We start from the raw sequence: 7,277 nt of genomic DNA, 5'->3' as shown, positions 1-7,277 counted from the left end.
GTATATTCTATGTTTTACAAGTTTCTAGGATACTAGTTGTCAAAATCATTAATTTTGTTATTATTTTAATATGGTAATTTTTAATATTTTTAAAGATAAAAAAGTAGATTTATTTTCTTACTTTTTTTTAGATTTAAAGTATATGGTAGTTTTACAAATTTCGAGGATACTAGTTGTCAAGATCATAATATAAATTGATTCATAATTTTAATCTCTAAAATAAAATAAAATTAGATAAAATTAAACAAAATTAAAAATTATTAAAGAAAACATTTGAAAAAAGAGAAAATAAACATTAGGTGTTGAATTTTAGGGTTTTTTTTTGTAATAATGATATTTAGCCTCTAATTCCATGGTTGAAAAATGTTACAAGTGTAAAAAAAGGGGTGGTGCTGCATCACTACTTTTGCATTTCAACATATTTTTCATGTGGATAGCATTTGGAGTCCTTCTTGGTAAATTTTCTCATCCATTTTTCTAGCTAAGTATCACAATCCATCATGAGGAGATCCATGGAAGAATCTTAATTTTATTTACCTACCAAAATATGTTGATAAATAATAATTAATCTAGTAATTAATTAATAGATATTATGATTAGAAATAATGTAGTCATGGTATTTGGTTTTTAATTTCATGGTTTTTACATTTTATTATGTTTTTCATTTTTGTCATCGTTATAATATTTGGTTTTTAATACTATGGTTGGAAAATGTTGGAATTTTATACCCGAAACGAAAAAAAGCATGTTGTTGCATCACCACTTTTCAAAACGAGCAAAAAAATGGCATTGAATGAAACCTACAAAAATAAGAACTCGGTTAAGTTATTGTTAAGATGGTAAATGTATTCATGTCCTTTGGCAAATTGGATTGAAGGAACAACTTCTAGGCAAGGCAAAATAATACTCTATGGAGAATGTAGAGGAAAAAATTCCTAAGTTCATTCTAAAATCTTTTGGGGACTAAAATCCTAGGTATGATATGGATTGAATCATTATATAATAAGTCATGTTTCTTAATATTTTAAAGTTTATCGACATGAAAAAATTTAGACAATTGCGGTTTGAAAACTTCTGGTGCCATTTTGAGGCCTTAAATGACATTTTTTTGTGGTAAAACTTTCCTATTTATGTGTAAGACCTTGGGATGTTGTTCTACACTCAGATACCTTTCCAACAATGCAAGAATTGCATCAATAAGAGTTCATACGAAAAATTTATGCCTCCATAAAGTTGACCTATCGTGTTTAACTGCCATGACATGAGTGGATGCCACGCTAGTGTTTGTTATTCAGGGAAAAGGGGCTAGCCATGTGAGGACTAGGAAGAAGACTCTACAAGTTTCAACACTATAACTCTAATGGAGTGTTTAAGGAGTCAAACATGAGCCCTAGTTGGTTATCGGGCTACCTTATAACCAAGTCACTAGGAGGAAAAGGGATTCTATTCTATTTGATTAAGTCTTATTTCATAGTAAAGTAGAGCAACAAAGAGTGGGTGTGAGAGAGAACAATAGAGGGTGTTAGTTTTCTGTAGCAACCTATTAGGCCACAATTCTAAGGTGATTGTGTTGGGTATGTGTTATGTTCTTTGTATGAATATCCCCACGTGTTATACAATGCACGATGCATAGCATTGGGGTCACATGAGGGACTGCAGTCCCCCCTATTCAAGGAGTTTAGGGGAAATTCCAAAAATGAATATATATATATGTGTGTGTGTGTGTGTGTGTGTGTGTGTGTGTAATCTTCTTGGTTTTCCCAATTTTTGGGTTTTCAAGGTAAAATCTCTATGTTTATATGTGTGTTTTCCGTTGCATCTTTTTATTATCATAAGAATATGTTTGAAACAATTGATTGTAAATGGTTAAAATTTACAGTTCCGTAGAGAGTGTCTTCTCCTTTGTACTTACATTATTTATATTATAGACAAAAGTGAGCAAAGAAGACTCATTTTTCAATTGGGTTTTCTCCCATAAGTGTTTCCCAAAGCATGCCTTTTTGTTCATTATGATGTGTGATTGTATCTTGTTGTTCTTTATTTTATGCATAATCAACAAATTAGTAATTAACAAAATGAAATCTATTTAACCCTCATATTATAGAGTTTATTTTATTTTTATTAGTTCTATTGTGATGAACTATCCAATAAAATATCCACATCAATTTACAAATTTTTATTCGCAATTTTGTGAATTTTTATGACAAATTTATATAAATCTTCAAACATTCCTTAAATTCCATTTGGATTTTTCATAAATCCACTAATAATAATGAAATAAAATATCTCTATCATTATATATATTAGCCCATTTTATGAAATTAACCTCCTATGTTACAAAATTATTTTAACATACTTACAAATTAAATAATAATAATAATAATAATAATAATAATAATAATAATAATAATTTTTTCATGATGTGGTGTGAGTAGGGCAAACACCGGCTCGAGAAATGGGCATTGTTACCTTCACCACGCATCAAGGATGAATACCATGTGCGTTGTGTATGCTTCACATGACGAGAGTTGGATGAAGGTTCGAGAGACGACAGAGCAGTTAATTAGAGTTAGGCGGGGTGAGAGCTTCATTCTGGAGATGACATAGTGACACTGTTTTAATCGCTGAAGTGCAGGGAAGTAATAACATGGTCTATGGGCCACTCAATTGTTGTCTGGTGCAGGTAATTTCTTGTAAATTTACATTTGGTGTCTTTTTCATTTGGAATTATACTATGGTGGACTCTGCTAGGTTAGATGATGCTCAGGCAGAGTTGGGATTTGTGACAACATGAAGGTCATCCTGCAATGTATTTTTCAGTTTTTATGTGTGCTTTGGTACTATGTGGAGATAAACTAAGGGGTGGACCGGAGAGCCTAGAGGGTGTCCCTAGGATTCAATGGTCATACTATGTTACAAGGTGGGGCTAGTTTGAGGGAGTGTGTTGAGTTGTTTCTATGTTGGGGGTAAGTGGGTTGTACTTCATTGTTGGGCCAGTAGTGGGGTATGTGGAAAGGTTTTAGTGTTTAGGTCTGACAAGTGTAGGAATTTGGAAATTCGGGAAGCTCGGTGGGACTATAAGGTGATGCAGTTGAAGCGAGGCTGTGTTCGTAGAGGGGTTGGCTCTCGAGGGGTAGGAGTTGTGCACCAGGTGGGCTAGTAAGACATTAGTGGAGAGGTAGACTAGGAAACTAGTTCTATGGATATGGCGGACCTCTCGCCTCCATTCAATTACCTTGAAGCCCAATTAAGACAACTTACTTTGATGGTAGAACAAATAGTGCGAGACTAGCACAATGACCAGAATTAGCTTATTGCCTTCATGAATGATTTACAACATAACCAATTGCACATGATGGACAAGCTAGTGTCTACTTTTTTTCACCATCTCACCCATTCACAACCTTTTTTCCATTTAAAATTTTAACTGATTGTTGAATATCACACCCCCACCCCCAATTTCCACAACCTCCCAACCCCACCTTTCCATGCAAAAAAATTAGAAGGTTTCAATAGTGATAGCAAGGGAATGAACTATTAAGGGTGCATAGGGGCTTTAGGGGACAAGGGAATCACACAAAAAATAAAATGAGTAGAAAGGAAATAATGAAGGATCCAAAGGGAGGGGGCATAGGGATGCTTGGAGAGCGTTGAAAAAGGCTCTTGCATAGAGGATAGGGTGGTCTAAGAAAGGGTTAAGATGAGGAATTTTTATAGGTTTTATATTTTAAATTATTTATTTATATTAAAAATTAATTATATATATGTATAGAGTTTTAATATTTTATTTTTAATTTTGGTTTTTTTAATACTATTTACAAAAATAATTTAAATTTTAGAAAAATATAAATTAAATTAAAAATTAAAACATATATATAAAAGAATGTTATTTTTTTTGCCAAATTAATTTGGAGGAATCTCCGACTGAGGGGACAAAAAGTTGGGGTGAAAAAGGAATAGGAGAAGTGATGGAGAGAATTTTTATATATTTTTATATTTTTAATACATTTATTTATGTTATAGTTGTTTTATTTATAATAATAATAATAATAATATTATTATTATTATTATTATTATTATTATTATTATTATAAATTAATTTGTATTATCTCAAAATATCATATCACATCAATTTTTTTTTATTGGAGATAAGCACAATACATCACAATACAACCACTATTTCCCTAGGCTAACTACATATCTTATTCTAAGCTACTTTCCTAGAAAGAGAACTCATGAATAATCATGGATCTATCTTAGGGTCTTTTTTTCCTTTCCTCTTGAGTACATCTATCCACCCTATGGAATTATCAGGATTACCTAAAGATAGTACAATACTTGATTTTCATGAGTCAATTTTAATATTGGGAGTTCTGCATAGGTAGCTTCCACCTTATCGCTATCTAATTGATTTGATTTGTGGAAACGCTTGCTACAACCAAAGTTATGTCTCTTGCAACTCCATTCATGGGGTGGACCCTAGAAACTGAAGGATGAGATGGTGTTACATGTGTTTGGGACATAGTCGAAGAACTCGAGTTATCTACTGGAGTTTTCTGAGGCTCAGGGTTTCTGGTTGGTTCACTAAATATTTCTTAGATTCCATTGACACTTTGGGATCCTTCTAGCCTCGGGGTTTATTCTTGGAAACGGGAGAAGAAGGGCGCCCCTAGGAAAAAGGACATACATTTTGTAGGTGCCCAAGTTGTTGGTAGAGTATACACAGGAAATTTGTATTTTCATAATCCAACGGTTGCATAAAAATTAGTCATTCGAGTTGGAGATAAATTTTATATGGAAGTGGCCCAGTAAGGTCTACTTCAACACATATGTGCGCGAAAGTAGCTATGCCCTTCTCTATCATTTTGTATCTACTTTAACAAATGAACTGATGGATTTTCCCACTCCAAATAAAATATCTGGATGAACCATGTGAAGGGGAATATTTGGAAGTTTGACTCAAACGGGTGTGGGCATAGGTGGCATGGAAAGAGAGTTAAAGCAATTAAAATCAGGCCTCAAGAAAAGCTTGACTCACCCCCAAAATTGAGATCTTTCATCTAAAACCCTATTGCAATCTTGGATATTCTTAAATTTCACCATAGAGAAACCTTTTGAGCAAAGGAACAAGTCTACAGTTGTGTTCAGGTCTAATGTACCCAATTCTAAAGCACATTTGTTGAAGGCCAAAACCTGTTGAACTTGCAAATCACAACATACCTCATAAAATCATCACTAGATTTATATAGGATAAACTACTCTATACAAGCATCTAAGGTTCCATCCAACTAGTCCATAATGAAAGTATGTGGGCTAAGAGTTCTTTGTGTGTCAAGGGCTAGATCCTAGCTTGAAGGCATCCTTGAAATACTTGGATCTAGAAGTAGAAGGTGCACCCCTGCCAATGGTGTCGCATTTCAATCTTGCAACTAGAGAGACTCAGGCCTCCTTGGAAATGCCATAGTGACTGAGTAAATATCCCTCTTGCGGATGATGTCGTGTGTAAAAAAGCTGCATATAGGCCATAGAGATTTCTATCCTCTTTTGAAGACTCGCAGCTAGTGTGGATACGAGATCCATTGCATTCACCAAGATACAAAGAGTCCTTCCCAAAAAGGACTTGACAGAGACTAAAAATTGCTAGTGCTCAGGAGGTGCAAATTCGTTTTGGAGAAACTCAAGGCAAATCCTTTGTAAATGGATTCCCCTAGAAATGGGTCACCTCCATAGATGAAACCCTAGTATGAGAACTTAAAACCAAAAGTGTATTGTCAATGTCCTAAGTGTCACTAATTTGTTGGGTTGAGGGATTAGGTTCAGCGTCTTTAATGGGGGCAACTGCAAGGGACTTTTTCTACCATAGTCTTAGGGTCTTATCTTGTATATTTTCCAAATTAAGGGTCTCGACATCTACCTTATTGAGTTTGTTTCCAAGCTCAACTATAATGGCCTCATAGCTCAAGCCCTTTCCCGGACTCTTGCCACAAAATACACATATAATATTGAATCCAGATTCCCTCTATTTGAATCTTGACCCTGTCTCCATCACATATCCCATTTTCTATTGATTTTTAATGTGTAAATTAAATTTTGATTTTTTAAATCGTATTTTAAAAACAAAATTTAAAAAAAAATAGTTTAAATTTTATAAAAATACCAAAACCATATATATATATACACACACACACACACACACTCAGACACTAAAATGAAGTAATGTTATTCTAGTTTTTTAAATCTAGAGGAATTGATAACTAGGTCACTTTCATACTCTAGTTGCACATCTCATACAAGGTCGCTTTTGACTACTATACCACTGCCACTATAGTTTTTAGTTGGCTACCAATACCCTTCCCATGTACATAGATTAATAAAAAACACTTGAACCCCATATCTCATAATTTACATAATATTTCATAACACAACTATCACAAATTAAACTTTGAGAATCTAAGTAATACTAATATATATATATATATATATATATGAAGTAATACTAATTTATTAATAATTATGACAATAAATACATAATATATAAGAATAACTCTAAAATAGTAAACTATAATTTTAAAAATTATTACACCAATATATTTATTTCTCTTATTATTCTAAATAAATTTGATTAACAATTTTTTTTTAATTAAAATTTTACAATAAAATTTTTCATAATATTTTATTTTTTAAAAATTAATAATAAAAATAAACATTAAAATTAATATATTTTAAAATATTATAATATTTTTACTCTATAGTGTATTTTTTTTAAATTTATGATTATAATAAAAATGTCTACCTGTATAATTGATTTAAAAAAATAATCTTTAATTGAATCTAAATGATAGCGAGTTCCAAAACTTGCTGTCATTTATTTTGTGAACGAGTTCAATACAAAGGGGAAGAAAGAGGGATGTAGGAAGAGTGTCATGCAACCTCAAATATAAATCCATGCCATGTGATCCCATATAGCCATATGTTACACGGGATCAACTTATGCGAAAATGGGAAGGATTTCTCAAGCCTTTTCTCTATTGAAATTTGGAGAGATTCATATTCATAATCTCGATGAGTGGTAACTCAGTTAAAAAAGAAAATTGGTTGTATTGGGATTATTTTATAAATGTGTAAATTTTTATAGATATGTTTTTTTTTATAATTATTTTAAAATTTATTTGTTGATCTATTTAAAACTAGTGAGTGTGGTTTATCTTTTCAAAAAGATGAATCACACTTGTTGATTCGAAACGGGTTGACAAATGAATAATTACACAAAAACATGT

The sequence above is a fragment of the Pinus tabuliformis genome, chromosome J, assembly GCF_031772625.1.
Source record: "Pinus tabuliformis cultivar Carrire ecotype Pingquan chromosome J, CPIR1, whole genome shotgun sequence".
In the NCBI taxonomy this organism is placed as follows: Eukaryota; Viridiplantae; Streptophyta; class Pinopsida; order Pinales; family Pinaceae; genus Pinus; species Pinus tabuliformis.
Note: the sequence above shows the minus strand (reverse complement) of the source record.